Source organism: Anser anser (genome assembly GCF_964211835.1).
Source record: "Anser anser genome assembly, chromosome: W".
Classification (NCBI taxonomy): domain Eukaryota; kingdom Metazoa; phylum Chordata; class Aves; order Anseriformes; family Anatidae; genus Anser; species Anser anser.
Genome location: NC_139731.1, coordinates 6,256,766 through 6,279,079, shown reverse-complemented (window position 1 = coordinate 6,279,079; position 22,314 = coordinate 6,256,766). Strand labels below are relative to the sequence as shown.

The 22,314-nt window shown below is 45.6% G+C and overlaps 1 protein-coding gene, 1 long non-coding RNA gene and 1 pseudogene across 20 annotated transcripts in view; 1 reads left to right on the top strand and 2 right to left on the bottom strand.

Moving 5' to 3' along the window:
- The window catches only part of LOC310888710 (arrestin domain-containing protein 3-like), a 494,161-nt pseudogene that overhangs the window by 304,906 nt on the left and 166,941 nt on the right, over nt 1-22,314 (bottom strand). The gene's annotated exons all lie outside the window — the stretch shown is intronic.
- LOC310888706 (transcription factor RFX3-like) overlaps nt 1-22,314 on the top strand; it is a 258,874-nt gene that overhangs the window by 138,864 nt on the left and 97,696 nt on the right. The gene's annotated exons all lie outside the window — the stretch shown is intronic.
- On the bottom strand, nt 4,747-22,297 carry LOC310888714. 2 transcript variants are annotated; one of them, XR_014576083.1, is made up of 5 exons: nt 19,605-22,297; nt 10,177-10,289; nt 9,264-9,379; nt 8,567-8,650; nt 4,747-8,439 (listed from the first exon to the last, which is right to left on the bottom strand). It is a non-coding gene; the product is annotated as an uncharacterized lncRNA (long non-coding RNA). The 2 variants fall into 2 exon arrangements; XR_014576084.1 differs by lacking the exon at nt 8,567-8,650 and having other exon boundaries at nt 19,605-22,279.

The following is a 22,314-nucleotide window of genomic DNA, read 5'->3' as shown; positions in this document are numbered from 1 at the left end:
TCCTGCTGCACCCCCAGCCTGCTCACTGGCAGGACAGAGCGAGAAGCCGAAAAGTCCTTGGCCTGGTGTAAGCACTGCTCTGCAACAATTAAAACATCAGCATGTTATCAGCGCTCTTCTCATCCTAATCCAAAACATAGCACCCTACCAGCTACTATGAGGGAAAATTAATTCTGTCCTAACTGGAACCAGGACAATGGAGCATCGGGGTCAGTCACAATACGGTGCTTTTGCCACTCATTACCGGTTAGACTCACTTCAGCCTCCAATACAGTTAACTGCTGGGATCCCCCCGTCACACCATAAATACAGATGGGCTCTGGCCCTTTATAGCTTGATGGCATTAGAGTACATTGTGCACCGGTGTCTACTAAAGCCTTATACTTCTGTGCGTCTGACGTGCCAGGCCATCGAATCCACACAGTCCAATAAACTCGATTGTCCCTTTCCTCCCCCTGGCTGGAGGCAGGGCCCCTCTAGTCCTGGTCAGAATCTTCGTTTCTGTGTTTAAAGGACTGCCTGCTGGAAGTTGGAGCAGCAAGCTTCTCAGAGAACCCCTTTTTCCCAATTGTTTTCTTTTGCAATTCATGTACCCGGGCCTCTAGGGTCGCAGTAGATTTTCCATCCCATTTTCTCATGTCCTCTCCATGGTCACGTAGGTAAAACCACAGGGTGGCGCGGTGTGTGTGCCCACCATATTGTCTTCCTTGCATAGATGAACGTTTACCCCTAATAGCTGAGACACTGGTTTGTACAGGTGGGGAGGAAAATAATCTCTCTTCAAGTTGGTGGATCTTTTCAGAAAGTTTCTCCAAAGTATTCTCTTTTAGCTGGTGGACACTGGTTCGTTCAGGTGGAGGGGAAGATAAATTCTCTTTAAGTTGGTGGACCTCTTCAGAGAGTTTCTCCACAGCCGAGACACAGGCCTGTAGGGAAGAGGAGAGATTTACTTCATACTGCCGGAGTTGTTTAGCCACTTCATCCACTGTGGGTTCCTCATCCTCTTTCCAGGTTAGTATTGCCAATGAGCTGGCATATGATGATGGTGCACTCCGTACAAACTTCCGCCACATGGGTTGTGTACACTGGACTTCATCTGGATCTGTGGATGTTTGTGCGTCGTCTAGGTCCTTATAAATTACTTCCCGTACGGCCAATTCCCTCAGGTACTGAATTCCCTTCTCCATGGTGGTCCATTTGCCTGGTAGACATACAAGTTCTTCCTTGAAGGGATACCTTTCCTGCACAGCTGACAGGAGACGCCTCCAGAGGCTGCGAGATCGTGCTCCATCTCCAATTGCTTTGTCAATGCATGCGTCCCTAGCAAGGGATCCCAGCCGCCTGGCTTCCTTGTCTTCTAATTCCACACAATTGGCTCCGGTGTCCCAGCACCGGAGCAGCCAGGTGACAAGCTGCTCACCTATACAGCAACCAAAATCTTTTCGCACATCTCGTAGCTCACGCTGGTATAGAGTCCGGGTAGTTACTGTTGATTTTTCGACATCCCCATCCTCATCTTCCGTCTCCTGCACCTTTGATGGCCCAGCCTCGTCTTCACTATGCCCAGACCTAGCAGAAGACTGTCTGCGTTCTAAACGACCTGAGTCTCTATACCATTTTTTCACCTTGTCTACAGGGTCAACTTGCACTGCTACAGCTCGTTTCTCTGACCCAGCCACAGGGTCTGCCACAGGGGTTGGAATACCCTCTGCGGGGGCAACTTGCACTGCTACAGCTCGTTTCTCTGACCCAGCCACAGGAGTGGGAGCAGCTGCAGGAGCTGGAGCTGCTGCAGGGGCTGGAGTGGCTGCGGGAGCTGGAGCTGGAGCAGCTGCAGGAGCTGGAGCGGCTGCAGGAGCTGGAACTGGAGTGGCTGCAGGAACTGGAACTGGAGTGGCTGCAGGAGCTGGAGCTGGAGCGGCTGCAGGAGCTGGAACTGGAGCAGCTACGGGAGCTGGAACTGGAACGGCTGCAGGATCTGGAACTGGAGCGGCTGCAGGAGCTGGAGCAGCTGCGGGAGCTGGAACTGGAGCGGCTGCAGGAGCTGTTGCTAGGTTGCTAGTAGCATCAATTGCAGCTCGATAGGCACAAGCCAGACCCCAGCACGCTACAGTGATTTGTGTCACTTTGGAACTGCCAGAGTCATGACACCTTTTTTTCAAGCATTCTGCCAGCTTTTTAGGATTTTGCAGTTGTTCAGGGGTGAATGTCCAAAACACTGGAGGTGACCACTGCTCTAGAAACCTGCCCATATCCTCCCACACTCCCTGCCACTCGCAACTATCCCGCCTCAAGACAGATCTCCGGATGAGATTCCTAAGTAGTTGTTTAACCCTCCACAAAACCTGAAGCGCATTCAGGAGACATAACAACAAGAGCAGGCTGGTCTGAGTATCCCAAGGATATTCAACATCTCGGAGAACCACCGTAACTAGCTCGGGGGATAAGAGGGTGGTGGTGAAGGAGAAAGGGAGAGTGAACAGGTAGGGAAACACGTCTTCCCCTGTCCCCTTCACAGATTGGCTCCCTAACGAAAAAAGGCAATAGGTGTAATTGCTAATAATTTCCGAGATATGGGTTCCAAAGTATAGAGTCGACGTCAGTGCTGAGTACAAATACCAGGTTAGAGTCATGACCAGAAATCTCATCATTTCATAAGCCATTGTTACACCGCACAGTACCATAACAATCTTAAACCAGGGCCCAGAAAGGATAAACAGTGCAACAGGGAGCACATACAGAAAGTAACGTGCTATAAAACTCAATTTGGAAAACAGGCACAGCAGACTGGAGATTAAGGCAATCAACATGGTGACTAGCAACTATTAAGCAGGTCCAATACTTATACCAATTTTAGTTTAACACACTCAGGTCAAATCTGTCGATATCTCAACCCTTCGAGCCCCACGTTGGGCGCCAAAAGGACTGTTGTGGTTTAACCCGGCTGGCAGCTAAACACCACACAGCCGTTCGCTCACCCTCCCCCCTCCCTCTCTGGGATGGGGGAGAGAAACGGGAAAGTGAAGCCGGTGAGTTGAGATAAAGACAGTTTATTAAGACAGGAATATAATAATAACAATAATAATAATAATAGTGATAATGATAATAGTATTAACAATGTGTAAGAAAACAAGTGATGCACAATGCAATTGCTCACCACCCGCTGACCGATGCCCAGCCTATTCCCGAGCAGCCGGCCCCCCCACCCCGGCCAGCCACCCCTATATATTGTTTAGCATGACGTCAGATGGTATGGAATACCCCTTTGGCCAGTTTGGGTCAGCTGTCCTGGGCCTGTCCCCTCCCAGATCCTGATGCACCCCTAGCCTGCTCGCTGGCAGGACAGAGCGAGAAGCTGAAAAGTCCTTGGCCTGGTGTAAACACTGCTCTGCAACAATTAAAACATCAGCATGTTATCAGCACTCTTCTCATCCTAATCCAAAACATACCACCCTACCAGCTACTAGGAGGAAAATTAACTCTGTCCTAACTGGCACCAGGACAGTGGGTAAGGAATTGGCTGGATGGTCAACGACTCAGTGTCCAGGTGGAGATCAGTTGGAGGGAAGGGATGCCATCCAGAGGGACCTGGACAGGCTTGAGAGGTGGGCCTGTGCGAACCTCATGAAGTTCAACAAGGCCAAGTGCAAGGTACTGCATCTGGGCCGGGGCAATCCCAAGCACAAATACAGGCTGGGCAGAGAATGGACTGAAAGCAGCCCTGAAGAGAAGGACCTGGGGGTGTTGGTGGATGAGAAGCTCAACATGAGCCGGCAGTGTGTGCTTGCAGCCCAGAAAGCCAATTGTATCCTGGGCTGCATCAAAAGAAGCGTGGCCAGCAGGTCGAGGGAGGTGATTCTCCCCCTCTACTCTGCTCTCGTAAGACCCCACCTGGAGTACCGTGTCCAGCTCTGGGGCCCCCAATATAAGAAGTACGTGGACCTGTTAAAATGAGTCCAGAGGAGGGCCACGAAGATGACCAAGGGGCTGGAGCACCTCTCCTATGAAGACAGGCTGAAGGAGTTGGGGTTGTTCAGCCTGGAGATGAGAAGGCTCCGGGGAGACCTTATAGCGACATTCCTGTACCCAAGGGGAGGCCTACAGGAAAGCTGGGGAGGGACTCTTTGTCAGGGAGTGGAGTGATAGGACAAGGGGGAATGGCTCTAAACTAAAAAAGGGTAGATTTAGATTAGACATTAGGAAGAAGTTCTTTACTCTGAGGGTGGTGAGGCACTGGAAGAGGTTGCCCAGAGAGGTTGTGGATGCCCCATCCCTGGAAGAGTTCAAGGCCAGGTTGGATGGGGCTTTGTGCAACCTGGTCTAGTGGGAGTTTCCCTGCCCAGGGCGGGGTGTGTGTGGGGGAGGGGGGGCTGGAATTAGATGATCTTTAAGGTCCCTTCCGACCCAAATCATTTTGTGATTCTATGATTCATAATTTTTCATAACTGCATTACTATTACTTCTACTTATATTCTAATATACCTCTTGGAGTACATTTGCTTTTTCTTTTTTTTTCTTAAGCACCTCCCCTCAAAACCCCCAACAACAACAACAACAACAAAAAAACTGATTCAGCAAAATATTTAAGCATTGGGCTCTTAAAATACATTTAACTGCTTGTCTTTGAGTACTTGCTCAAAGTTCATCCCTACTAAATTAAGAATTGGCTGATATGATTTTGCTGAATTAGGACTTTTATACACATCTCTCTCTATAACTTGAATCTTTATTACAGAATCACATAATCACAGAAGGGTTGAGGTTTGAAGGGACCTCTGGAGATCATCTCGTTCAACCCCCCTGTTCAAGCAGGGCCACCTAGGGCAGCTTGCCCAGGACCATGTCTAGGCGGCTTTTGAAGATCTTCAAGGAGGGAGACTCCACAACTTCTCTGGGCAACCTGTTCCGGTCATCCTCACAGTAAAGAAGTGTTTCCTAATGTTCAGACAGAACCTCCTTTGTTTCAGTTTGTGCTTATTGCTTCTTGATATTTCACTGGACAAAAGAGCCTGGTTCTGTCTTTATACCCTGAGATATTTTTTACGTATGAGACTTCTCCCGAGCCTTCTTTTCTCTGTGCTACACAGTCCCAACTCCCTCAGCCAACTAGACTTCATGCCACTGACCACCACCCTCTGGGCCTGGCAGTTCAGCCAGTTTTCAGTCCACCTCACTGTCTGCTCATCCAGCCCATACTTTTAACAGCTTCTCTATGAGGATCTACTGGAAGACAGAAGTCATTCTTTATAGAAAGCAATTATGTAATTTCTTTACTGTTTTTAGTGAAATGAGATACATATTTAATTTTGATGCTTGGATATAGTTAAGCCTTCTAGGAGGCTTAGTCTAGTTAACTTTCTAAGCTTTGCTTAAAAATTTTAAAAGCTAGATAGAGTTTATATGACTTTTACTTTGCTATTTTTAACCAGTTAGTGGCACAAAGCATATGTTATGTTATTTTGATTCTAATCATGTTATGATATTTCGATTCTAATCACTAAATTCAGTGACCTGCAAGGGTGAGGTCTTCTACATTTTAATTTCTACTGCAAACATAAATAATCAAGAAGGTTTTAGTGTTGATACACAAGCAAGAGTCTGCAGTTATTACTTTTTTCTGCAAACTTACATATAAGCAATAAACGTAGATGTTTTATTTACTGTGCATCTTTTCTGTAGTTATTTCAGTCTTCATCATGTGGTAACACTAGCCTTTATTTCCTTGCTTGATAATACCTTCTACAAAGTAATGCTTGCAAATATTTTCCTGAGTTGCTTCTTACAACATTGCTAGCGGAGGCAGCCAACAGATGCAGCACTTTGCTCAGCAGGTTACACAGAAGGGGGCCAGAAACTTTGCAGAGAATTGCATCCATGTCCTAAGCAATGCTGTTAATGCATTGCAGGGCACCACCTCCAGCTGTTGGAGCAACTATCCCTACAATATCAGAGGCCTCAATCCAGACCAAACTCCCAAGGGAGGATGCAGCTCTCAGGGTACAAGGAGTGCCTGGGGTCTCTCACTGAGGCTGGGGCAGAGGGAGACAGTCTCCTTCCCTGCAGAAGGTGTGCAGCAGTACAGGATCTGTGCTGCCGAGGAGGTGCGGGAGGAGGTCAGCAGATTGTGTAGTGCCAGAGGTGATAAGAAAGAGATTGAACGGTTCATCTCCAAGACCCCGCAGCCTGAACCCCCAGCTGTATTGAAGGAGGATTGGGTGGTCTGTGCTTATTGAGTTAGAATCATAGAATCATTAAGGGGACTAACTACTATTAACTACTCTTTCTGAGAAGAAATTTCTCCTAATTTCCAACCTAAAGGGTTGGAAATGGCGAAGACTGGAAGCTTGTGACTTCTGACAACAGGAAGAAGGCTCCCGCTCCACCTGCATATCTCCAACTAAAGAACAGGTTTGGCACCTTCAGAGCAGATGAGGGTCTGGGAACTCTGTCCAGTGAAGCATCCAAGCTAACTAAGCCTGAGCCATGCAGCAGTACCAGAAGGAAGTGGCAAGTGATAACAACGGGAAACTCTGTGCTGTAGGGGATGGGGGACCACATGTGCTGACCTGACCTGCTGTGTTGAGAGGTTTACTATTTTCTGGGGGCTTGGATCTGGGATGTTGTAGAGATATTGCAGAGGTTTGTCCGGCCCTCGGACTATTACCCCTTATGAATCGTCACCGACAATACTGCCAGGGGAGACCTGGAGTCATAGCCAGTGTGACTACATGCACCTGGAGGCAATGGAACAAGGTCATGGGGGGCTCAGGCAATATCCTCCTTGATCCTTCCAGTGAGAAGGAAGGGTTTGAGGAGGAATGGGAGGATCCTGTGGGTCAACAGTTGGTTGCCCAGCTGGTGATGACAATAGGGATTTGTTTTTTATGACCGTGGGGATGTCTCTTTAAGAATCAAAGACTGCTAAAGAGATGGGATCCACCTGACCAAGTGGGGCAAAAGCATCTTTACCAGCAGGCTGGCCAACCTGGTGAGGAGAGCTTTAAACTAGAAATGACAAGGAAGGCCCACAATCAAATGAGGAAGTGGTGGAATGGGTTGACAAGGAACGGGTGCAGGGTGTTATGGAAAAGAGAGAGCTTGTAATCAGAAAAACAGGGCTGAAGGGGAGACACTCTGCTGGATGCAATTCTTACAAACAAGGAAGAACTGTGGTTGGAGCATCCTGGAAGGTTGTGAGCAGCCTGGGCTGCATTGACCGTGAGATGGTGGAGCTGAGAATCCTGAGAGGAGGGAGCAATGCAAATGGAGGATCACAACTCTAAATTTCAGGAGAGCAGACTTTGGCCTGTGCAGGGACCTGTTTGGAAGAATCCCACGGGGGAGAGTCCTGGAGAGCAGAGGAGGGTCCAGGGATATTCAAGAATCACCTCCTCCATGCTCAAGAATGGTCCATCCCAGTGAGCAGGAAATCGAGCAAAGGTGGCAGGAAGCCTGTGTGGATGAACAAGGAGCTCCTGACTAAACTCAAACATAAAAAGGAAGCATATGGGAGCCGGAAAAAGGGGCAAGCGACCCAGGAGGAATACAGAGACACTGTCTGAGAGTACAGAGATGGGGTTAGGAAAACCAAAGCCCACCTGGAGTTGAAACTGGCGAGGGATATGAAGGGCAACATTAAGAGCTTCTACGGGTACATCAGCAGCAAAATGAAGACCAGGGAAAATGTGGGCCTGCTGCTGAATGGAGCAGGGATCCTGAAGACCAAGGACATGGGAAAGGATGAGGTACTGAATGCCTTCTTCACCTCAGTCTTTACTGGTAAGGACTGCTTTCAGGAACCCCAGGACCCTGAGGCCAGAGGGAAAGTCTGGTCTGGGAAAGTTTTTTTATATGTAATGCTAAGGTCTACTGAAGTCAGTGGAAAGACTGTCTGACATTAGTGGACTCAGACTCAGGACCATAGTGCATTCTCATCTGTCAGGTAGACTAGTGCCAGTGTGTAAAGGAACCCATTTTTATCTTAAAATTAATAAAAACTTAGACTTTGCAGTGACAAAAGCATCTTTCATAGGGAAATATATTCCAAAAACTTCTGGAGAGTTCCCTAAATGCAGTGAAATATCCAGTCTCCTTTTCTTTAAATACAGTGCTTACATCAACTCCAGTACACCTTCCTACTCAACAGAATTAAGGAAAGATGACACATGCTACATTTATATCCTTCGAAATCATTCCCAAAAGTTTCACGTGATGCACAAAAACACCACCACATAAAACAAACCAAACCAAAATTCTTATGAGGTGTTATCTGTGTTTAACTTACTAGGAATAGGTCTAAGGACATCAGGAATGAGAATCTCCACCAAAGCCTGGTACATCACATGGTCACAATTACAAATCCATTTCAGAATAGACTCATTTTTGCACAGAGCAATCAGTTTTCCTTTTGGAAGTCGACTTTCTATTTCAGTCAGGTTGCTGGCGTGAATAAAAGTAACAAATTAATAAGTGAAAATGCATTTACATACAGATAAGTACAATGGACTTTGCTTATTTAATAAAAACTTTATAAAAGTCTCAGTTACATCCAATTGAACCTCTTTACCTTGTTCATATGAAACTGGGGAAAAATGGCCTCCAAAGTTCAGCTCCAGCCCATAAATTATGCAGAGGTAGCATAAAAATGGTCCTTGGAATTTAAAAGAACGGGACAGTATACTGTGTAAAGATACTTTGACTATAGTCATCCAAACAAAGGAAAAAATGGAAGATGTATACAGTCATTTCAAGGCTTTGATTTGACACCTGCTGTTATATTATGATGATAGAGTAAAGAGAGACATTTACTGGCCTTGGTTAGTAAATCATGAGATCTGGAAACATGAATAAAACAACTAGTTTTGGAAGAGTCAGGAAGCTAAGTGAGGTTTGTCTTGCTGACATCATTTAGAATAGAATAGAATAGTTTAGTTTCTTCTGATCAGGGGTATTTTTACTGTCAACGATGGCCTCATGTCTTTGTTCTTTTCCTTATCTTACTAACATCTACTTTTTCCTGTCCATTATTTTTTTTTTGGGGGGGGGGGGGGGGGGGGCGGCGGCGGTGGCGGCGGCGGTGGTTTCAGTGTTCCAACCCCCCCCAGCCAACACTTGCTGAAATGTATCCTCTAACATCATCCACGTTTCCATCATCATGTTCTCCTAAAGTACCCTCTATTAAACAGGGCTGTTTATTAAATTATAAATAATAGTAAACAATATAATAATAAATTATTATTTATTTAAGAGAGACATATACTGACCTTGCTTCAATAATACCAGTGCCATCAGCTGGAGCAGAAGGAGAATAGCGCCAGAAAGTTTGCCACAATTTTTCTATCAGGCTAAACTGAAGATTCACAACAACATCCACTATTGCCTAAAACAATATAAAACAAGTGCAGATAGTCTTCTGCCATTTTTCTCCTCCAGCTCCTTCCAGTGGTATAGCTCTCCCCTCCCCTTAGTCATTTTTCAGAAAAAGTGATAAAAAATTAGATTTATAAATAAACAATGTATTTTAATAGCTTTTTAGCGATGAATTTTACTAGTGTGCACAGACTCAGATCAGTCCAAGTGAAAATAGAAAGAATTCTCCAGAAAAGAGCTTAAGGAAACATATCAGGTGACTTCACCTAAACAGAACTTTTAACACTATTAAAAACACGTAGGAAAATTGCTATTTCATTAATTTTTTTACTTCATTAAATTTTTTCAGGCACCTTCAACAATAATTTTAAGACATTATTTAATATGAAATGTTAACAACCTTAAACAACTTGTTTCTTTAAAACTTGAAGAAAATAGCGAGCTTGTTTTTAACATAAATGCTAGAAACAATAATTTAATCTGATTTCAACCCCTATAAACAAAAGCAAAGCTCTGCATATATCTAAAGTGTAATTTATCTAAAAATCTCCAAATATATGCATTATTATATTCCAGTCTCAGTATTCTATTACACATTTTTTTCTTTCCTGGTAAAGAGAAATTTCAGAGAAATCGTTTTTCCAATTTCATTTTTAATGAAATAAGCAAACTATTTGGTTAGCACATCAGATATCAATAGCCTGCCTGTAGTATGTTTTGTGTCAGTCATCCAGTTGTACTGATTCTCACTAGAAGACATGAATTTTCAATGAAGAATGATTTATGTGAATGCCTTTTTTCCCTTACCTCACAGTGCTCTCGATAAAGACTTTGCAATGATTTTATGTCTTCAAGAGCAGTACCATCTGGTAGAGAAGATATTTCAACTTCTCCAAACTCTGGAAGTATTCGAGATGTATCTGTTTCCATGACAACATAACAGAAGAAAACCATTGTGAATGGTGCCAACTACAGCTCAATTAGAAAAGATTTAAGAATGATGTAAATATATAAAGTCTAGAAGGTCATAATGCCCAAAGAGGAATGTCTTTCATATTTAATATATTTTAATGTTGCAAAAAAAAATTGTTAACAAACCAGCTAGCTTTTTTTTTTAAACAAAAGGAGATATTAAGTTATTCTTGGCAGGTAGCAGATTAAAATGATTTCACACATATATTGTATCTGTATATAAAAAAAAAGCTAAGATATCAAAGAATATGACAGGATAAAGCAGAATATAAGAGGTTAATACTATTAAATGTTTTTTTGTTTTTATCAGTTGAATAGTTTTTGTATTGTCATGAATGTAAGGGTTTCCTAGACTCAGCAGCATATATTTATTTGAAATTTACAAGACTTTCAACTATAGCCAACATGTACGTTTACTATTGCTCACAAATGTTTCTAAGAGATACACTAGTATGGGGCCAAGTGGGGGAATATATTGTCAACCAGGGAGAACGTGGAAGGAAAAATTCAAAAACGTGAACTATAGCCTAAGGTTCCCAATGATTTCAGTAACAGCAAGGCTAGGCCAAAGAATGTGGATCTTCAAAATATCAATGTATGAACTCAAAACTAAGTGTACAATTATTGCAATAAGATATTTAATAGGCTTTTTTACTTTAGCAAATTACTAAATTACCATTTGTTTCCACAGATGGGAAATCAATAAGATCAGTTACATCAACAAATGCAATATATATATAATATAATCCCATTTTATGTGCAGGTGGCAGAACACTGGAACAGGTTACACAGAGAGGTTGTGGAGTCTCTCTCCTTGAGGATATTCAAAAGCCTCCTAGACATGGGAAGGCTGGACACCCCACCCCCCCCACCCCCCCCACCCCCCCCCGCCCCACCATGGGCAGGGACACCTCCCACACTAGGCTAGGTTGCTCAAAGCCCCATCCAACCTGGCCTTGAACACTTCCAGGGATGTGGCATCCACAACTTCTCTGGGCAGCCTGTTCCAGTGCCTCACCACCCTCATAGTAAAGAATTTCATCCTTATATCTAATCTAAATCTACCCTTTTTTAGTTTAAAACCTGTTGTGGTTTAACCTGGCAGGCAGCTAAGCACCAAACAGCCATACACTCACTCCCCCCCCCCCTCCCCCCCCCCCCCCCCCCCACTGGGATAGGGGAGAGAATTGAAAATAAAAATCACAAAACTTGTGGGTTGAGATAAAGACAGTTACATAGAACAGAAAAGGAAGAGAAAATAATCCTGAGACTACTACTACTACTATACATAAATGTATATACAACAGGTGATGCAAAATGTAATTGCTCACCACCTGCCGACCAATGCCCAGTAACTCCCCGAGCAGAGATCTCCCCCCCACCCAACCTTCCCAGTTTTTATCGTTCAGTATGACACCATATGGTATGGAATATCCCTTTTGGCCAGTTTGGGTCAGCTGTCCTGGCTCTGTCCCCACCCAGCTTCTTGTGCACCCCCAGCCTTCTCGCTGGCATAAGAAGCTGAAAAGCCCTTGCCTCTGTGTAAGCACTGCTCTTCAACAACTAAAACATCGGTGTGTTATCAACATTATTTTTCTCCTAAATCCAAAACATGGCACATACCAGTGGCTATGAAGAAAATGAATTCTATCCCAACCGAAACCAGGACAAGATCCACCCCTTATTCCATACCCTTTACATCATGCTCGGGTCCCACTTTCCAATGCATCCCAATTAATCACCACTTTTCTGTCTTTTGATATATGCACACACAGATATCATTCCCTTAGTATATGGGCCGTCACTCTAAAATGTCTATGGAGTTCGTTTAGTCCATGACTCCGGGTTCCATCTGTCATAACAATCCTTCAGGGCAAGAGAGATGGGGTGTGGTGTTGAATTGTTGCATGCTGAGGCCAGCTCTGGCTCCATCACCGCTGCGCTTGTCTGGTTCTATCACTGCTGCACTTCGCTCAGTTCCATCAAAATACATTCTTCATTAATCTGGGTGACTCTTACTGTAATACTGCTGATGGGACATATAGCAACCATAGTAGTGATTACATGCAGTATTATACAGCAATTAACATAATACAATTCAAATCGTGGGCTATTCTTTCTCAACATCAAATCCCCTTGAGGTACACACCGGACCTCCCCATCCTTCTGCATTACCCACCAAGTGCACCCAGGTCCATGAGCAAAAGCAATCCCACAGACAGGTTTGCCTTTGCTCGAGGCAGGAATAACCCAGACTGTCTTCCACAGCATGTTCTTTATGTGCACTACAGGGATTTTATCCCCTTCTACAGTACGTATGAGATTTGATTGGGCAGGTCCGGCTCAGTTGGCAGATCCTCTAGTGTTGACTAACCAGGTGGCCTTTGCTAAATGCGCATCCCAATGTTTGAATGTCTCAGCCCATTGCATCTTTTGATTTTCCCGGAGGCTGGTGCATGATAGGGGATGTGACATACCTATTCAGTGTCATGCTCTTTGGCCCAGGTATCTATAAGGTTGTTTCGGAAATAAGTCCCATTGTCTGACTCAATTCTTTCTGGGGTGCCATGATGCCATAGGACTTGCTTCTCAAGGCCCAGGATAGTGTTCTGGGTGGTGGCATGGGGCGCGGGATATGTTTCCAGCCATCCGGTGGTTGCTTCCACCACTGTAAGCACATGGTGCTTGCCTTGGCAGGTTTGTGGGAGTATGATATAATCAGTCTGCCAGGCCTCCCCGTATTTATATTTCAGCCATCATCTTCCATACCAGGGAGGCTTTAAACGCTTGGCTTGTCTGTTTGCAGCACATGTTTCGCATTCATAGATAACCTGTGCAATGGTGCCCATGGCCAGGTCCACCCATCGATCACGAGCCCATCTGTATGTTGCATCTCTGCCTTGATGGCCTGAGGTGTCATGGGCTCACCAAGCCATAAATAATTCACCCTTATGTTGCCAGTCCAGATCCACCTCAGCCATTTCAATCTTAGCAGCCTGATCCACCTGCTGGTTGTTTTGATGTTCTCCAGTGGCCTGACTCTCAGGTACATGAGCATCTACATAGAATACTTTTACAACTAGGTTTTCTACCCGGGCGGCAATTTCTTGCCACAGTGCAGCAGCCCGGATGGGCTTGCCCCTGCGCTGCCAGTTGCTCTGCTTCCATTGCTGTAACCACCCCCACAGGGCATTTGCTACCATCCATGAATCACTATAGAGATAGAGCACTGGCCACTTTTCCCATTCAGCAACTTCTAAAGCCAGCAGGATGGCCTTCACTTCTGCAAATTGGCTCGATTCACCTTCTCCTTCAGCAGTTTCCGCAACTTGTCATGTAGGACTCCATACAGCAGCCTTCCACTTCCAATGCTTTCCCACAATACGGCAGGACCCATCAGTGAAGAGGGCACATTGCTTCTCATTTTCTGGTATCTTGTTATACAGCGGGGCCTCTTCAGCACGTGTCACCTCCTCCTCTGGTGATATTCCAAAATCTTTGCCTTCTGGCCAGTCCGTGATCACTTCCAAAATTCCTGGGCGACTGGAGTTTCCTATTCGAGCTTCTTGTGTGATCAGTGCAACCTACTTCCTCCACGTAGCATCAGTTGAACATCCAGCCCAGCACCGGCAGTCGAGGTGCCAAGAGGAGCTATGCTTCAGTACCAGCCACTTCTGAAGCAGCTCGAACCCCTTCATATGCTGCCAATATCTCTTTTTCAGTTGGAGTATAGCAGGTCTCAGATCCTCTGTATCCCTGACTCCAAAACCCTGGGGGTTGACCTTGACTCTCCCCTGATGTTTTCTGCCAGAGGCTCCAGGTGGGGCCATTCTCCCCAGCTGTGGTGTAGAGCACATTTTTTACCTCGTCCTGCATGGACTGCCTAAGGGCTACTGCATGAACTATCTCCCATTTAATTAGTTCAAAGGCATATCATTGCTTAGGGCCCCATTTGATATCATTCTTCTTACGGGTCACTTGATAGAGTGGGCTTACAATCAGACTGTAATTTGGAATGTGCATTCTCCAAAAACCCACAATGCCTAAGAAAGCTTGTGTTTCTTTTTGCTAGTTAGTGGAGACATAAATGTTATTTCGTTGATCACATCCACTGGGATCTGACGATGACCATCTATCTTGCCATTTTATTCCTGAAAAATGTATCTCATGTGCGGGTCCTTTGACCTTACTTTGTTTTATGGCAAAACTGGCTTTCAGAAGGATTTGGACTATTTTCTTCCCTTTCTCAAAAACTTCTTCTGCTGTGTTGCCCCACACGAGGACGTCATCAATGTACTGCAGGCGTTCAGGAGCTTCCCCCTGTTCCAGTGCACACTGGATCAGTCCATGGCAAACGGTAGGGATGTGTTTCCACCCCAAGGCAGTCGATTCCACATGTACTGGATGCCCCTCCAAGTAAAAGCAAACTGTGGCCTCCACTCTGCTGCTAAAGGGATGGAGAAAAATGCATTAGCGATATCAGTTGTGGCGTACCACTTGGCTGCCTTTGATTCCAGTTTTATTGAAGTTCCAGCATGTCTGGCACTGCAGCACTCAGCAGTGGTGTGACTTCATTTAGGCCACAATAATCCACTGTTAGCCTCCACTCTCCAATAGACTTCTGCTCTGGCCATATGGGACTATGAAAGGGTAAGCGAGTTTTGGTGGTCACTCCTTGGCTCTCCAGTCAACGAATCAGCTTATGGATGGGAATCAGGGAGTCTCGGTTGGTGCGATGTTGCTGCTGGTACACCGTTGTGGTAACGGATTGGCACCTGTTTTTCTTTAACCCTGAGCAAGCCCTCAACAGAAGGGTCCTCTGAGAGACTGGGCAAGTTAGACACCTTTTTAATTTCTTCCGTCTCCAAGGCAACTATACCAAAAGCCCACCTGTACCCTTTTGGGTCCTCAAAGTACCCTCTCCTTAGGTGGTCTATGCCTAGGATGCACAGAGCCTCTGGGCCAGTCACAATGGGATGCTTTTGCCACTCATTCCCAGTTAGACTCACTTCGGCCTCCAATACAGTTAGCTGTTGGGATCCCCCTGTCACTCCAGAGATACAGATGAGTTCTGTCCCTTTATAGCTTGATGTCATTAGGGTATACTGTGCACCTGTGTCCCCTAGAGCCTTATACTTCTGTGGGTCTGACGTGCCAGGCCATCAAATCCACAGAGTCCAATAAAGTCCTTTTCCTCTACCTGTCTGGAGGCAGGGCCCCTCCAGTCCTGGTCATAGCATTCATTACTCTGTCTGGGGGACTGCTCACTGGAAACTGGATCAGTAGTTTTCCCAGAAGAACCCCCTTTTGCAATTCTTTTTCCTTACAACTCATGTGCCCGTGCCTCTATGGTCAAGGTAGATTTTCCATCCTGCTTCCTCATGTCCTCTCCATGGTCACGTAGGTAAAACCACAGGGTGGCACGGGGTGTGTACCCACTATATCCCATTTCTTGAGCAGAGGGACTCTCATTTCTAATAGCTGAGATACTGTTTCGTACATGTGGGGAGGAAGATATATTCTCTTTAAGTTGGTGGACCTCTTGGGAAAGTTTCTCCAAAGCATTCTTTGAGTTGATGAACTGCTTGAGAAAGTTTCTCCACAGCAGAGATGCAGTTCCATAGGGAAGAAGAGACTTTCTTCGTACTGCCAGTATTGTCCAGCCAATTCATTCACTGTGTGGTCCTTTCCATCTTTCCATGTCATTACTGCCAATGAGCTAGGGTACAACGATGGTGCACTCCATACAAATTTCCTCCACGTGGGTCGCGTGCACTGGACTTCATCTGGATCTTTGGATAGCTGTTCGTTGTCCAGGTCATCATAAATCACCTCCAGCACAAGTAATTCCCGCAGGTACTAGATACCTCTCTCCATAGTGTTCCACTTGCCTGGGTGACATATTACATCTTCCTTGAAGGGACACCTGTTCTTCGCGCCTGACTGGAGTCACTTACAGAGGCTGAGGACTTGTGCCCCCTTTCCAATCTCTTTATCAGTGCCCCCTTCCCTAGCGAGAGATCCCAGTTGCTCATCTTCTCTGTCCTCTAATTCCAGGCTACTGGCCCCATTATCTCAGCATCAGAGCAGCCAGGTGACAATGTGCTCAGTGGATGATGGATGAAATCTTTTTGCACATCTCACAGCTCACCCAGGAATAGGGATCAGGTGGTTAGTGCCACGTTTATGAGATCTGCCTCTTTCTCTTCCTGTTCCCGTGATGGCCCTGCTTCTGAATAGCCTGCCTCATCCTCTTCTTCCTCTGTCCCCTTCTTAGTAGGAGTTTCTTCCCTTGCTAAATGAGCTGACTTTCGCATCCTTTGTTTCGTCTTGTGTATAGGGGTGGCAGATACCAGCACGGGTTGGTTCTCTGGTTCAGCCACAGGACCTGTCACAGGGGTTGGAGTGGCCTGTTGCGAGGCTTGGAACAGATCCAGAGGCATATTCTTCCTCTTGAAGGTGCTGAATAGCATTGAAGAGTGTTTGATAGGCACAGGCAAAGACCCCAGCACAGTGCGGCAAGCTGTAAATCTCCGGCATTGCCAGGATATGAGCATACATTTTTAAAACATTCTATGAGTTTTTCAGGATTCTGTACTTGTTCAGGGGTGAATTCCAAAACCATTGGAAGTGGCAATCATGATAGATACCTGCCTATATCCTCCCACACACCTTGCCACCCATAACCATCCTGCCTCAGGGAAAATCTCTGGTTGGTATTTTTAAATAGATATACCATAACCATAGACAAAAGTTGAAACACGTAGGAAACATAGATCATGCTAGTTTCAACATCTCCAGAATATTCAAAGTTTTCCAAAGCTATTTTAACTTGTCTGGAGTAAAGGGTGTGCTTGTTAATAGCTTCCATAGTAAGGTTCCTGAAGTGCAAAAATGATGGCTATACTGAGTACAAATACCGTTTTACGTTCATTGTCGGTGTAATATGAGCACATACTATATACAAAGTGGCAAAACCTGGCTTTAGATATTGCTCACCATCTGCCGACCAATGCTCAGTCCCTCCCTGAGCAGAGGTCCCTCCCCCGCCCAACCTTCCCCATTTTTATTGTTCAGCATGATGTCATATGGCATGGAATATCCCTTTGTCCAGTTTGGGTCAGCTGTCCTGGCTCTGTCCCCACCCAGCTTCTTGTGCACCCCCAGCCTTCTCGCTGGCATAAGAAGCTGAAAAGCCCTTGCCTCTGTGTAAGCACTGCTCTTCAACAACTAAAACATCAGTGTGTTATCAACATTATTTTTCTCCTAAATCCAAAACATGGCACATACCAGCCACCGTGACGAAAATTAACTCTATCCTAGCTGAAACCAGAGCAAGACCATTATGCCTTGTCCTACCACTATACGCCTTTGTAAAAAGTCTCTCTCCATCTTTCTTATAGGCCCACTTTAAATATTGAAAGGCTGTAATAAGGTATCCCCGGAGCCTTCTCTTCTCTAGGCTAAACAACCCCAGGTCTCTCAGCCTGTCTTCATAGAAGAGGTGTTTCATCCCTCTGATCATTTTTGTAGCCCTCCTCTGGACCCACTCCAACAAGTCCATGTCTCTCTTGTGCTGGGGGCCTCAGAGCTGGATACAGTACTCCAGGTGGGGTCTCACAAGGGCAGAGGAGAGGGGGAGAATCCCCTCCCTCAACCTGCTGGCCACTCTTCTTTTTATGCAGCCAAGGATCCTGGGCAACCTGCTGTATGTGTCCCTGCTTGAGCAGTGGAGTTGGACCAGATAATCTCCAGAGCTCCCTTCCAACCTAAACCATTCTCTGTGATTTTGTGTGATTCTGTGTGAATTGGGAAGCCAGTGAAAATTACTAAGCTTTTAGGGTAGGATTTTCAGCCTGCATTTTTTTGTATAAAATGCTTCATGGAAATTGCATGGTAGATTTAAAATATATTGCAATGCTAATAGTCTTTTCACATTTTTCATTTTATGTCTGTATGATGCATATTAAATATTGCATGTCTTACAATATAGAATATTAAGCTCCTTTCAGTAACTTTTTTGTTCTGTTATCAGTGAGTGTTTTAAACAGGGCAACATAACTAAAAATAATTACTGTATTTGCATGACGATGTTCATGGCTGTATTGGGCTTATGTGGCAAGGTTTTGCCAGCAGGGGGCTGCAGGGTGGCCTCTGTGAGAAGAGACCAGGAGCTGCCCCCATGTTGAACACAGCCTGTTCCAGCTGGCTCCAAAAGGGACCCGCTGCAAGCCATACAGCAAAGCTGGTGGCACCTTTGTGAAAGCATAGTTAAGAAAGGTTTAAAAAAAAAAAAAAAAAAAAAACAGAAAAACACTGCATGGCAGCTGTGTAAGAGAGGAGTGGAGTGAGAGAAACAACCCTGAAGACACCAATGTCAGTGAAGAAGAAGACGGAGGAGGTGCTCCAGGCGCTGAAGCAGAGGCTCCCCTGCAGCCCATGGAGAAGATCATGGTGAAACAGGCTGTCCTCTACAGCCCATGGAGGAACACATTGGAGCAGATATCCACCCTGCAGCCCGAGGAGGACCCCACACTGGAGCAGGTGGATATGGCCTGAAGGAGGCTGTAGCCTGTGGAGAGCCCATGCTGGAGCAGACCCCTGGCAGGAACTGCATCCTATGGATAAGAGCCCATGCAGGAGTAGGTTTTCTGGCAAGAACTGCAACCCATAGTGGACCCAGGCTAGAGCAGTCTGTTCCTGAATAACTGCGGCCCATGGGAAGGAACCATGTAGAAGCAGTTTGTGAAGGACTGCACCCCGTGGGAGGGACCTCTTGCTTGAGCAGGGGAAGAGTGTGAGGAGGAAGGAGCAGAAGAGATGAAGTGTTATGGACTGACCACAACCCCTATTCCCCCCCCCCCCCCGCCCCGCCCCGCCCCGCCCCCGCACCGCTCAGGGGATGGAAGGCAGAAGAATCGGGAGTGAAGCTGAGCCTGGGAAGAATGGGGGGTAGGGGGAAGGTCGTTTTAGTTTTGGTTTTAGTTCTCACAATCATACTTTGTAATTAATTGGCAATAAATTAAATTAATCTTCCCCAAGCTGAGTCTGTTTTCCCCATGATGGCAGTTGGTAAGCAATCTCCCTGTCCTTTATCTTGACCCTCAAGCTTTTTCATTGCATTTTCTTCCACTGTTCTGCTGAGTAGGGGGAGTGAGAGAACAGCTTGATGGCACCTGGCGGCCAGACAAGGGTTAACCCGCCACAGTGGCGATAATGGATTTTATTTTATTTATACAACAGTATAACACATCTTTTCATACCTAAAAACTGTCGATGATGTTGACTTTGGGCAATTATAGTTTGTTCAGCAGATGTGCCTGTCTGTTGACCACTTCCTGTGAAGCCATCTGCAACTCCATCCACTTTTTGCACAGGCTTGTACCTACAAAAATATCAAATACAAAATTATCCGTTATGTTTACTTTTTCATAAGTGCGTTATTACACTCTGTTCTGCCTTATTTCTCAGTCTCAAAATGCAGTTTTGCTAGTTTAGATACAAGTAAAAAATAACATCAGAAAAATTGTAGTAAGGAAAGCCAGAACATTGGCGATGCATTATAAAATTCATAAAGCTGATAGCACAGCACAACTACCAATTTCTAGTGGAATTTAGTTTAAAAACTAAGACCTAAAGCTCATTTATACTAAACAGAATCAAAATCTTTCCTTTTCCAAAGAACTTGCAGTCCCAGGAATCAAGTAGCTCAAAAATAAGTTTTCATCACCTTAAAAGGGGCCATACTACTCTTTGGAGACAAAGGAAATGAAATAATTTTTAAATGCAACAAACTTCTCATGAGCTCAGAAGGTCTGAGAAGACTACTCAGACTTAAACTCTTCATATGTTAACTCACAAAAGCTTTTATAAAGGATAAAAGGAACAAAAAGACTAGTAGGAATGCTGGCTTGGATGGTCAGATGCTAAGATCATCACACTGACAGGCTGAAGATCCAGCCTGCAATTCCCCACACATCTAAAAATTAATTCTGTCCCATTGCACTGTGCAGATTATAAAGCTTTGTACTAACTTTAGGATTGTCAACACATTCCACTCTGGAAACTCTCCTCTCAAGAAGCAGTTGAGTCAGCTCTGAGCATGTTCTCATTTTGATCTTACTAAACAGAGACTAGTAATGCTCCGTGTGACTACTTAGATTTTAGCTTATGAGAAAGCTCCCATAAGAATCAGGCATCCAAAATTCTGTTCCTGGATAACTGCGGCCCATTGGAAGGAACCATGTAGAAGCAGTTTGTGAAGGACTGCACCCTGTGGGAGGGACCTCTTGCTTGAGCAGGGGAAGAGTGTGAGGAGGAAGGAGCAGAAGAGATGAAGTGTTATGGACTGACCGCAACCCCAATCCCCCATCCCGCCCCCTCCCCCCCCCCTGCATCCTGAGACTACTGCTACTACTACTACTAAATGTAATTGCTCACCACCTGCCAACCAATGCCCAGATACTCCCCGAGCAGAGATCTCTTCAACTATAGCCAACATGTATTTTTACTATTGCTTACAAATGTTTCTAAGCAGTACACTAGTATCAGGCCAGCAGACGCTTGTTGAAATATTTCCTCTAACATCATCCATGCTTCCATCATCATGTTCTCCTAAAGTACCCCCTATTAAATAAGGCTGTTTATTAAATCACCTGTTTCTAAGAAACATATAGCACCATGTCTGGTAGCAGATGTTTGACTTGTCATCCATTGGAGACATTCACTGATGCCTCAGCTTAACAAAATAAATCAGGTATTCCAAAGGAGATTTCTTCAAACCATCTTAGATGTTTTTAGCTCAGGGCTGGGAATGATAAGGTTGAGTCCCTATGGATAAGGATCAGGGGGATGGCCAACAAGGTGGACATCCTGGTGGGTGTCTGTTATGTTATAGACTGCCAAATCAGGATGAAAAGATGGATGAAGCATTCTACAAGCAGCTGGTGAAGTCGTGCAATCACCAGTGCTTGTTCTTGTGGGGGACTTCAACTTCCCAGACATATGCTGGAAATACAATACAGCCCTGAGGAAGCAGTCTAGGAGGTTCCTGGAGTGGGTGGAAGATAGCTTCCTGACTCAGCTGGTTAGTGAGCCTACCAGGGGGGAAGTGCCCCGCTAGACCTGCTGTTCACGAACAGAGAAGGACTGGTGGGTGATGTGGTGGTCAGGAGCTGTCTCGGGCAGAGTGACTGCAAAATGGCAGCGTTCTCTATTCTTGGTGAAGTCAGGACGGGGGGTCAGTAAAGCTGCTTCCTTGGACTTCCCGAGGGCAGACTTTGAATTGTTCAGGTCGCTGGTAAGGAGGGTCCCTTGGGAGTCAGTCCTGAAGGGAAGAGGGGTCCAGGAAGGCTGGACGCTCCTCAAGAAGGAAGTCTTAAAGACATAGGAGCAGGCTGTCCCCGTATGCTGTAAGATGAGCCGGCAGGGAAGAAGACCGACATGGCTGAACAGGGAAATTCTGCTGAGTGTCTGGGAGAAAAAGAGAGTTTATGTCCAGTGGAAGAAAGGACACAAGTCAGGGAGAGTACAAGGAAGTTGCCAGCATATGCAGAGAGAAAATCACCCCTGCACCCTTAGTAACTTTGCAGATGACAACAAGTCGAGGGGGAAGGGGGGGGCAAGTGTCGATCTGCCGGAGGGTAGGAAGGCCCTGCAGAGGGACCTGGACAAGTTGGATCAATGGGCAGAGGCCAATGGGATGATGTTCAACATGCCTTGACAGGCAGACTCAGTTCATAAATATGTGGCTCCAAGACTGGTGCCACTGGCAGAACTTTGGGTCACGGGAAGGTCTACGTGACACCAGGCCTGCTGACACCAGATGGGACATACCTCTCTCAGAGGGGGGAAAGGATTTTTGCACAGGAGTTAGCAGGGCTGATTGATTGGGCTTTAAACTAGAGTTGAAGGGGGAAAGGGATAAAACCAGGCCTGCTGGTGATAAGCTATGGGAGGGCATGACAAAACAAG